This window comes from Quercus lobata, chromosome 10, assembly GCF_001633185.2.
Source record: "Quercus lobata isolate SW786 chromosome 10, ValleyOak3.0 Primary Assembly, whole genome shotgun sequence".
In the NCBI taxonomy this organism is placed as follows: Eukaryota; Viridiplantae; Streptophyta; class Magnoliopsida; order Fagales; family Fagaceae; genus Quercus; species Quercus lobata.
The window spans coordinates 39,776,386-39,789,025 of record NC_044913.1 but is presented as its reverse complement, the minus strand read 5'-3'; the positions used below and the strand labels follow the sequence as shown (position 1 = coordinate 39,789,025).

General features: G+C 31.1%; 1 long non-coding RNA gene across 1 annotated transcript; it reads right to left on the bottom strand.

Moving 5' to 3' along the window:
• Positions 1-7,618: 7,618 nt before the first annotated feature.
• On the bottom strand, positions 7,619-8,883 carry LOC115962987. Its single transcript, XR_004085656.1, has 2 exons — positions 7,989-8,883; positions 7,619-7,896 (listed from the first exon to the last, which is right to left on the bottom strand). It is a non-coding gene; the product is annotated as an uncharacterized LOC115962987 (long non-coding RNA).
• Between the last annotated feature and the right edge of the window lie 3,757 nt (positions 8,884-12,640).

The following is a 12,640-nucleotide window of genomic DNA, read 5'->3' as shown; positions in this document are numbered from 1 at the left end:
TCTATGAGATCCTTTTTATATGTTACTTTGCATTGCATCATCGTGTAAATTTCAACCTTCCCGGATAGCCAAATGTTCTCTTTTCTAACGTGATTCAAATCTCATTTCTCCATGTCATTTTTCAATTTAAATTTCTACATCCCACTTGCTCCCAATAATTATTTTCTTCTTCTTATTCTATCCCATTTTGTTATAGTCCAATATTTAATTTAACAATGTTTAATTTCTAAAATATGCAAAATAATAATAAACATCTGGGTTCAATTTGAAAAGTTAATAAACACATATCTAACTTATTATTTATTTTTATTTAAACTTAGCAAAAATATAGAAGTATATATTTAAAACTCAATATCCCTTTTCCTTTTTCTGATGTAGTGATGTTAAAGTTCATCAAGAGATAATATGATGTATAGGTGAAAACTTACTAATTTTTGTTTGAAAGACAATGCATTAAATTAAAAATATTCTCTTAAAACTTAATTAGATTTTCAAATATAACAATATGGAAGGGAGTGATGCCAAGAAAGATTGGACTTTCAAAAGCTCATACTTCCATTTCAACAGCTCAAGATGTTAGATATGATGTGAATATGCTAAAGTTGTGAGTACAAAGAAAATACTTTTTTTTCCCCCTTAAACATGCTTTGTTTGACGCCATGATGCATCTACACGCATTGCCCAACTTAATTCACCATGACATGTTGTAACTCTTCCGAAATGAGAAACTAGTCTGTAATTGGAGTCGTATATGTATTGGTTTAGACAATTTTTTTCATTTTTTTTGGGGTCTCAGGAGCAACTTAATTGGATGACGCGGAAGCAACATCTAATCTGGTTCGATCGCTTGGATTCCCTTTCTAACAAGGAAAGGTCCTCCTCCCTGGGCCATTTCCTTGAGGAGAATCTTCTTCGACAAAGACAGGAGAGGGAAATCTCAAAAAAAGTAACAACCAGTACGAGTGCAAGCAATAGTGTCATTACTAGTCATGGTTTAAAGAGATATAGAATTGGTTGTTACCATGCATCCGCACATAACTAAAAAAAAGTAATAAATGGATGTGCGCTAGGGTTTCCCCTAAAAATAAATGGGAAAAATAGGGCTATAAGTAGGCTGTTTGCTATTGTTATAAAGACTGCTCACCTTTATACGGCTTAACATCCTTCCCACAACCACCCGACCTTAGCATATGTTGGCGATACATGTTGGTGGAAGAAAGAGAGATCTTCTTTTGAATAGGAAAATTTGGTCACGTAAATCTTCTATTTTTTCGGAATTCATTAATTGTTCCGTACGAATTTACAATGAAAAAACTCATGTTCATTGTAAGGTCACTGAAGAAAAGGTTGATCCCCCAGTGTCGATTGTTCTGATAAATAACTCTTCTATAAAGTTCATTAATATTCAAGCTCAGTTTATTAAGGTTGTAGACAAATTTCAATTATGCAAAGTAGGAATCGATTAGACTCTCACCCAAAGTAGTTGTTTATGTAACAAAGTTTTTAAGTAACTAAATTCACCATGACATTTTGTGACTTTTCCAAAATGAGAAACTAGTCTATAATTGGAGTTGTATATGTATTTTTAGACAAATTTTTTCATTTTTTTTATTTTATCTTTTTTTTTTTTTTTTTTTTTTTTTGGTAAAATACTATTTTGGTCCCTAAATTTTAATAAAAATTTTTTTTTCATTTCTAAATTTTGTAAAGAGTTTTTTTCAATAGTTTAGAAACAAAAATAAGGAAAAAAAAAAAGAACTTTTTTAATAGTTTAGGGATGAAAAACAAACTTTTAGTAAAATTTAATGACATAAATAAAATATTTTCAATAGTTTAAGGACAAAAGATAAATTTTTCAATAGTTTTGGGATAAAAAATGAATTTTAAATATAGGGATAAAAACAAACTTTTATTAAAATTAATTTAGGAACCAAAATAATATTTTATCATTTTTTTGGTTAAGGTTTTAGACAAATTTCAAATATGCGAAGTAGGAATTGATTAGACTTTCACCCAAAGTAGTTGTTTAAGTAACAAAAGTTTCTTTGCAAACAATAGTAGCAAAAACATTTCAGCAATTTTAACTTGTGCTTAGCTCTAATCCATAAGTATTGAATCCTACTGTGTGTTTGTTGGATTAACTTTTTATTGAAAAGTTCATTTGCTTATTTTTTTAAAGTTATACATAAAAAAATGAGACTTTAAAAACTGCATGTATATCCATAAATAAACTAAATAAAGATAAACCAAAGATGCAAACTAACCCATGCATATTCATGTCATGTGTGCACGGTGGAGTAACACAATATCCTAAATAAAAAGTAATAACACAACCACCTATATATCTTGATTCTTGAAGATATATATAATTAACTAAACCTAAAGTGGAAGGTAACAAAGGTCTTCTATATATGGATCAAAGGAACTTTGTACCTACCAATTTACCTCAGTAAAAACCTGTGTAATATATAAATGGGTGTTGCACTATGTTTAGGCGATTCTGGATGGAACACATGGTGTAGTCAATATTGTATGAGTTGACATGATCTGATGATCAAACCCCACATTTTTTTTTTTTTTTTTTTTGAAAACATCAAACCCCACATGAAACATTATTGTCCGGTGACTTTTTCATTCTTTTGCTTGGCAAAAAGGGAGAGCCAAGCAGGGACGAGAATAAGATGAAGTTGAAGAGAGAGAGAGAGCAGTGTTTGTTTTCAAGCTTTGTCTTGAACGTTAGACAAAAAGTGGAACTAACAGTATCTAAGAAAAATACAGCTGGGATTGATAGGATAGAAAGAAAGAATGGATACAAACTGGACCCATCGCATAAAGACAGCAAATAATACATATACTTCTTATTCACGTAATCTCACTTGCCTCAGCTTTGGCCCAGGCTCTCGGCCCTTAGCTGGCTCTCTCTCTCTCTCTCTCTCATAGACACAAGATTTATATAATCTTGTGACTATCCTCATGTGAAAGAAACCTTGGACAATTTGATTTAGTTTTAGTATCATGAATGTTTTGTTGGTTCCATTTAGCTTAGCTGATTTTATCATTGAATAAGAGATTTGAGATTTAAACCTTATTCATACCAAAAACTAATTGGTCTCTTAACCTAATGATAAAGAGTAATTATCATGAAGTAGATGCTATAGATTAAACTTTTATTGTATCTATATATTAAAAAAATGTACCATGTCAAGTTCAATACAAATCATTTATCCTACTTTTTGTGTTTCGTTTTATATTCCATCAATTATGGTATGCTATATTTGATGGGTTTTATTATTTTTTTAACTTCTTCACTTTAAACTTTGGTCAATTATTTTATAAGAAAATTCAAATAAATACAGGACAAGTCATGATTAATGGAGCATATAATGGAAGACATAAAGTGGGATAGGAGATTTGTACATAATCAAAACAATGGGGTATCCATGAATGTATTAAGATTACAATGCAGGAAACTAGCCCTAGTACGAGTTAATTTCCTTTTTTGAGTTCATTATGCTCTTTGGGGTTTCAACTTAATCTAACATGTTAACCAGTGTACATTATTTATTCCTAGTCAAAAAATATTTTAATGAGAATCTTATATTATATATAAGCACAATTGTTGATAAGATTTATAGAACTCCATCAGATATGATCAAAGCGTTTGAGAAAGATTTTATATTGTATTGTTTGAAGGTGAAATTATGTAAGATGATTGTTAAGTTGTGATTTTTCACATAACATTTATGTTAGCTTTATTCATTGACAAAAAGTGTTGTAATTGCATTAATTTATTTCCTTGTATTTTGTGGGATTTAATTGTAATGGGTTTAGTCTTAAGTGTTGAAGATTTTCTTAAAAAGTTGATCTCGTGACTTGGCTTGCGAGTGGTGCAACCCGCGAAGGTCAAATGAGTAGCACATGCTGGAAGCTAAAGAGTTAGTGAGTTTCGCGACTTATCTCACGACAGAGTTAGTGAGTTTCGCGACTTATCTCACGACTTAGCCAACTTGCGAGATGACCTACAAAATGCATTGACAGCTGGGATTTTAAGTATGACTCTTATACATTTCACTCATACTATATATACTCTCATTACCTACAAAATTGTAAGGAGACTATTAGAAGAAAACCCTAGAGAAGTTTCTACAGCACACCTACCTTGTTAGAGAGAGCTACTTATTCTCATGAGAAAAATCCTTGTTGTCTCTTCTCCTATCTCTCCATTTACACATCCTTGAGAGGTTATTAGCCCAAACACTTACTTCACCCATTCTGAGTGTTGGCGGAAGTTTTGGTGTGTATGGAAAGCATTGGAAGAAGTCATTGAGTGGCAAATGCAATTTGGAGCTAATTGCCGGATTTGGATAACTAGTGAAGATATGGCTCCATGAAGCCCGTTGGTAGCTGGAACTTGGAGAGTTCAAGTACATTGGGTAGATTAGGCTTGGAGGGTCTTTTTGATATTCGTGCACTCCAACTTTATTCACTAGTGGATCAATTTTGGCTTGGAGAGCCGCGGAGAGGTTTTTCGTCAAGTACTTTGATTTTCTCTTCGATAACACATCTCAATATTATCTTGTATTTGCATCTTTCTTCCCTTACTCTTTTAAGTTTTATATTTATTATTGCTTGCTTGTGGTTATGGCTTAGAAAGTAATTCCGGTTATTGCATATCATTTACTCTTATTTCGCATTTAGATAAGTTAGAGTAAAATCAATTAAGCCGTAATTTAAAATTGGGGGTCTAAATAAGCTATAATGTTCAACACTATTTGAGCTTTCAATGATGAATTGCTTAAGAATGATAATCTACAATTTTGTAGCATGCTTTTTTGGAATGAAAGGACATAGACGTGCTGCACTTTGGGAAGGAAATATTGATGAAACACTTGGAGACTATTAATGGCTTTGGAAAGTAAAAATCAACCGAATCGAATTTATATAAGTAATATCAATCAAATAATAATGTTTGGGAAGAACTCTCAATTGATACTTTATAACATTTTTAATGGAAATATTTAGGGATTGAAACTTTAAATCTCTCACCACTTAATGTAACTACAGAATTATCAAAAAGTAACAATGCTATTTTAAAAAAATAAATAAATAAACAAACACTTTGATTACCCCTCTCCACTTCCATAGTCTTTGCATAATTTCCTGTGACGTGATTTTTGGATGCGTGGTTTGTTTCTCTTTCTCCTTCCATGTCTTAAATTCTCTCAACTACTCTTCCCGTTTCTACTTTTTTTTAGTACAATTTTTTAAGTTTTAGTTTCTCTTTTACCTTTTGTTTTTTAGCACAGCACACACTATGCCCGTATAATCTTTTTAGATTAAAAATATCCAAATATATATCTAGTTAATTTTAGAGCTAATGAGCTGTCATATTTAATTTGCATGTACAATTTGACACAGTAATATCTAACATTGACGAACATGGCTCTAAAACAAATCAGAAACATAATTTAGTTGGTGTCTGTTTGGGTGTTCTGTTGTTTTCGGTAGCTTAATTATTTACTTGGTGTTTATAAAAAAATATAATTTTTAACAATTTTTATATTAGATGTGTGACAAAATTAACTAAGAACTAGTTTATTTTTAAGAAAACTAAAAGTTAAATTGTTTATTTAAAAAACTAAGATAAGAATAGAAAAACTTTGACCTTATTCTAAACACATTTTATGTTGGAACCCCTCCTTAATGATTGCAATACACTTTTGAGGACTGTCCCTAGCTCACCAGTCCAACACACATTCAGGAAGTTAATCAATGCGTTGATGCACTAATTAGACTAGGTGTCTCTCAAAAACAAAGCTTTGTTAATTTTGCTAACCCATTGGCATGTTGTGGAGAATTTGCTAACTTTTAATAAAGTAGAGTTATATTGTAATGGTTATAACCTATGTTAAAAAACACATACCTCAATCTATTTCCTATCACATCATAACAATTTGACATGCAAGGATCGTAGAACTTAAAAGGAAACCAAAAAAAAGAAAGGAACAGAGTGATTTTACACCAATCTGACGAAAAAACAGTTTTTTAACTCCCAAAAGAAAAGGGGGAGAAGATAAAATAGAAAGAAATTAAAAGAGAAAGCTCAAAGCTAGGTGTTGTTGAATTGATAATAAATATTTGATGAAGCTGCCAACAGAAAAAGGTAATGGTTTCCTTCTTTCTTTAAAACACCAACAAGTTTGTCATGAATCGATACCCGAGCGAGTCTGTGCTCTCCGTTTCATTTCCCAAGAAAAGTCAGATAGTCGTCATTGTTTCACTCTCTCTTTATCTCTCTAACTTTTTCTTCATGTTGGGTTTTCAAGGCTAAAAAAAATCTGTACTGTACTATGACTTCTTGAAAGAGAAGTCAGAAAAGAAGAGAGAGCTGCCAATGACAATGCCTATACCAATGCCACTGCTGATCCGAGCTTTTCCAAGGATAGTAACTGATTTTTCAACAACTTCAAAAGCCTTATAAATGCATATACACAAACGCAAATACATGCAAACACACACATATACTCATATACTCAATCAATCTTCTCTTCCTCTTTTACAGGTTTTGTTTGCCTTTCAATATGCAGGTATATCTGTCTGTCATGATGATAATGCCAATATTGGAGGATGATTAAGCGAGAATTTCTCGCTTCTTTTTTCCTTTTCTCGTTAACTTTCAACATCTCTCTATTACTCTATCTATGCCATCCTTTACTTCTTTCATTCACTGTTCCAGATGTTTCAGCAGCTTTTGTAACTAATGCACTTGTTTAAAATTTAACGTACACATCTCTCTGATCTCACTACAAACAAGGTATAATAAATTAAACAGTAACGTTTCACACTTCTGGACCCTCACATCTTCTTCATCTTTCGGTGCTAACAGACTGAATTCAGTAACAACCTTTTAACTAAAAATATCATGGCAAAATTAACATCTCAAATGGACAACCAAACTCACCCTTTGAGTACGATATATATCATCATCTGTGTGCGTGTGCTGGGAAATTGTTCATTCATCTGTTGGTACAAATACAATGTTGATCCATGGTTCAGATGCTTTTTTTTTTTCTTCTTCCTTCTTAATATTCATCATTTTTTTTTTTGTTTTTGGTGGGGGATAGCTTTAACCATTGTGGAAAAAGGGTTAATTTTGAAAAGCTGAGAGAATTGAAAAGTAGTAATTAATATCTAGATTATCCTCTATTTGTGGGGGATGCTGTGTCGAAACCCTAGAAAGACCTAGACCTAGATCAGTAGCTAGCTATTGCTGGCAAGAATTTCACATCTAACAGGTCTTACAGTACATATACCATCTTGTCCACGTGAAATAATGAACATTAGAAACCGATCCATCTTAGGTTTTGAGTTAAGACCAGTCTTACTATAAAAAAAGAGTTTAGACTGGTCTTAAATAAATCCCATTTAAAAGTTTTAATTATAGAATAGGTACACTGATTCTCAGTGTCTCTTTTGTTTGTGTGTGTTGTGGCAGGTTGAAATACATGAACTACAAATGAAAGAAAGGTAACAGATAAGAGTTTTATTTGTTAAACTAATTTGCAGAGAGAGTTTTTTGGTTTCTCCCAATTGGTTTAATTGGACTTAAAAATTGAACTGATAAACTTATAGCTGAACTAAAAATATATGAACTTCAAAACTGTTGTACAGGAATTAAATAAACTGAATCAACAGCTTTATTGCACCATACTGCTCATCCAAAGGAACACTATTACTATATTTCGTTGGAAGGATTTATAATTTACAGACTCACACTTCTCCACTGCTTCCATCAAATTAAGATCTTATGTAATACTGTTGGAAAAGGAAGAAGTTCCTTGCATCTAGGTCATATCCTTGTACCTTGGACAAAGACAGATGAGCTGAGAATTAAACCTGAAACAACAATCAACCTCTTAGAACATGTATAATTTTGAAGGGTTATTTATTTATTTTGATAGTTTGATATTTGGGAGAGAAATTTTAACCTGCAGGTCTCCGTTGAAAACCGTAAAGAGGGTCGCTTGAGTTACAAATCTCTAAACAATTTTGAAGTTTAAAAGAAAGAATCTAAGGAAACAACTCAAAGACCATTAGTAAAAACATATAATATATTCATACATATATTATATATATAGTAAAATCTATGGAAAACATGAAAGTAAAAGAAGGATACTAAGGTTTCTAACCTGCTCTGCACACATATACAAATCTATATGAGGAATCAAAGAAAGCCTTACCAGAAAAGTGACCGGTCTCACTTTAATTTAGTAGGAGAAAATCAAAATGGTTGTAGCAAGTGTTGGTTGGGGGGAATGAAGCCTGGTCCGAGAATCATTTAGGGTTTCAAATTATGAATTTTTTTTTCCGGTACTACATACTATAGTTAAATTACCCCGGAAAAAAAATCATAAAAAATCAACCTAGCTCCATGACCTCGAGCCAGACAACATTCCTCTCAACCTAACCTTCACATGAAATATTATTCACCAACAATTATATAAGCAAATCTTGAAGAAGCTGCAAAGATAGATACATACTTGAAAAGGTTGAGGGGAATGAAGCCTGGTCCGAAGCCTTAAGAGTTCATTATTTCATTAGAACCTCATTGTGAAAAGCTTCGAGCCAGCCAACATTCCCCTCAACACACAAAACCCTTTTCATTTCTTTCACTCTTTTTTTTTTTTTTTTTGGGTGGGAGTTTCAGTTTCACACTCACTCTGAAAACTGATAAGTGTGATAACCCTAACACACATAGCTTTATAGTATGAGAGAAAGAAAATAATATAAAAAAAAATGCACTGACTCACTTAATGGGTTTATTATTAGTATTACTTTTTTAATACTACCATTCAAAGGTTCCTAAATTAGCTTATGCAAAATGGCATTTAAGAACTAAGAAAGTAGGAATAAAACCCAAAGCAAAAGCAAAAAAATAATGAAATAGGAATAGCTGTGCCTGTACCCACTCCCACTTTTCAATGTTTTTGGGTTCTGTCATTTCCTAAGTGTATTTTACCTGCTGCTGCCGGTTAACCAACCGACCTGTTACCTGCTACCACCAGTAACAGTCAAACACACAGAGAAGAAGACAAAATGGGCATTTAAATTACGCTTGACACGAGACAAGTCTGCCTTTAATGCGATTCTTTCATCATTACCTTATTATTTTTGGCTTTTCCTATCTCTACTTTTCAAACTCCACAACCCCACCCCACCCCACCCTGTACGATCCTATCTATACCCGCACGCTCAGGGTGACCTTTTATGTAAAAACAAAAACCTAAATTGTTCTTAATATATATATTTCTATCAAATTTTTGCTTTTAAATTTTACCATTTGACAATGAAATCTTTGTTTTTTTTCCGTAGATAAATATTTTAATTTTATATCTTCATGTCTATTTAAAATGACAATGACAAAACATCACAACTGTTTTCCTCTCTCTCTTTTCTGTACCCAAAATTAAATTTTATTAAGAAGGTTTTAGATTCCTAGAAGTTGTTGACATCAGACTATAAGAAAATACTTTCACATGGTATATGATATTATTCAAATAAAGAAGAAAATTAAATTTCTCATATCCATAAATCAACTTTGTTGATCTTTGGTTGACTTTGTTTTTCTAACGATTAGAACTATTAAACCAATTCATTGGAGTTTACCTTTAACATAAATGGTTTATGATTCAATGTATCTCTATCTTATATACTACTTAATAGAATAGCAATCAACCATAATTTGGTTTCATCTCTGTTTAATTGAAATTAAAAGTGTGATATATACAATGTTATTAGATTATCCTATGTGCATGAGATAATTTATTTTTAGAGAAATGTTAACGAATACTCTAAAAGTATTGGTTTAAAAATTATTTTTAAAAACATTGTATGAGAAAATGACCAAGTTATTAATTTTTTGACAACTTTTTATATTTTCCATGAAAGTGGTGTAAAATTTTTTTTAATATAGTTTATTAATAATTTTCCTAAGGACATCCATTAACATAATCCTTATTTTATTTATGTTTTAAAAAAATGAAGTATTGTTTCTTTTAGACGTAAATGAAGTATAGTTGTAGTTAGAAAAAAGTGAGATTTTAAAAAACATACATAAGCTCCTGATTACATAAAATGAATTTCAAATATTGAAATTAGGAAAGAATACAAAATAAAAAATAAAGACTGTAAGAGAAAAGATGAAAGGGAGACAACAAGAAGGAGATAAATGAAGCTAGAATAAAAGAAAACCAATGATAAAAAAAAAAAATTAAAAAACAAAAAAATAAAACCTATATGAAATAATGGAGTAACTTCATCAATTTTTAAATTGACTAATTTTTATGAATTTCTTTATTATTCTCACCAATGGAACTATTAGTTAACCCTATATATTTTTCTCAAAAAAAAAAAAAAAAAAAAGAGAGAAAAAAGTTAACCCTGTATACTCCTTTAAATCCATTCTGAATTTCTTTTTCCTGCATTTGCTCTCCCTTCATTTACTACGTTAGAATAATGGCACTTAATGAAGATTCTCTCGCGTTAAGGTGTTAAATACCCTATGAAATGATAGTGGAAAAACATTCCTTCTCAAATAAGGATCACCCCTACCCCCTACTTCGATATACGACTGTCAATAAAAAATTATCTAAACTGATCATACAATAAATGATACCAAAATCTAATTATTATTATTATTATTATTATCTTTTTGGGAAAAAAACAGTAGATGAAATCACAAGGTTCCCCGACAACCAAGAGAAGTATTGCCATCAAATAAAAAATATTATGAGTTAAATCTTGAAATTTTCTCATGATATGCATGTAAACGAGATGTCTAGCTAAGGTTGGTTCATTTATTTTATTGTTGAACTTGATCAGAATTCAAGCTTAAGATTGAACTCAATTCTTATGTTGGAGTTGGGTTCGTTAATATCTTTAACAAATTATTCCAGTTTAGTCCATTAACTTTTTTAAGTTGTTTAAGTAATTAACTTAATTTAATTTTTACTTATGAAACCTATATGTCTATTTTAATCAAAGCAGTCACCAAATTATATTCTACAAAGTTTTTATTATTATTTGTTTTGGGTAAAAATGTTAGAGAAATTAAAGTTTCAATGATGAATTTATCAATATAACAATGAAAATTCTCTAGAAAGAAAAACAATGCTGTTTTTTAAATCATAAAAAGGCATTAATTTATATGAATCAGGGGAATTTTTTTTTTTTCAAATTTACGTTTCAATATATAATAACAGTTGTTAACAAGCTTTCTTTAATGTTTCAAATATTCTTGTTCATAAAAAAAAAGTTGCAAATATTCTTCATGAGCATAAACCAATTTTATTAAGTTTGGTCTCTCTTAATCTTGAATGTCGGTAACTGAATATAATGGTTTGAAGTACTAGAATATGACATCATGGATTAGAGAAAGGACTCGAAACGCCTCATTTAAGAAGACTATTTACCATAGACAACTATTTTGTCAAGAGATTAAATTCAACAAGAATATGGTGTAAAACTCTAATTTTACCCCTCTAATCCCAATATGTCACATTATCATATTAGATATTAAAAAATAGGCACAACTACACTTGACCAATTTTAATACATATTTGAAAATCCAACTTAACTGTGAGTTTATTAAAATGTTATTATGTATGGTATGATATGTTAAGTTTTAAGTAAAAAACATATGTGGCAATTTCTTATTGGATGATGTAAAATATTGGTTTTACACTTCATCCTTACCAAATTCGGACTATTTTGTCAAAATGAAAGTAAAAATAGAAAATGAAAAACACGGTGAAGAAAATGGATGAAAAACTAAGTATTGAGACCTATATCTAAGTTATCTTCAGTGACTTTGATTCGAAGTAAACTAATTCGATGTGATCCAAATCGAAGCAACCTAATTTGAAGTAATACAGTTCTAAGTAAACTAATTTGAAGTAAACTAAAGCATATCAAAGCCTAGATTATCATTCTAACACTAAACTAATTCAAAGCAAACAAAATTCAAATCGTCTGTGGCTAACAACTAAACACATAAATCAAACTTAATTGAACTTGATCACAAAGTTATTATAAGGAAAGCACTTACATGCATAAATTCTTCACTAAGCACTAAGAACTAGAAGATCTTCTAAATAACTAATTACATATAATCTCATAAATAATCCCAATAAGTTCTTTTCTATGTTCATGGTGCTTTGTGAGGGATGATGTTGTTGTAGATTATAGAGTGTATGATGAACTGAGAATGATTATGTTTATTGTAACTGTAGATCATTGGCAAGGCTCATCAAATAGCCCACGGCCCACAACCCGACCTAAAAACCCGACGGCCTATCGGGCTAATGGGCGACCCGGCCTATTGTTATCGAGGCCCATGGGTAGCCCATTAGCCCAGTAGGTCAAGCTGTGGGCTAGTTTTTATGCCCATGAGTATCCAATGGGCTAGCCCAGTAGTCTAACCCGTTACCCAGCCCGTTGGCCTAGCCCGTTGGCCCAGCTCAATAACTCATAATTCATAACAAAAATATATAGGAAGTGTATGAAAGATTGATCTTGAGATATTATAGAGGAATTTCTTAAAAGAACTCCCTTAACCACTATGATACTCAAAATAATTGTG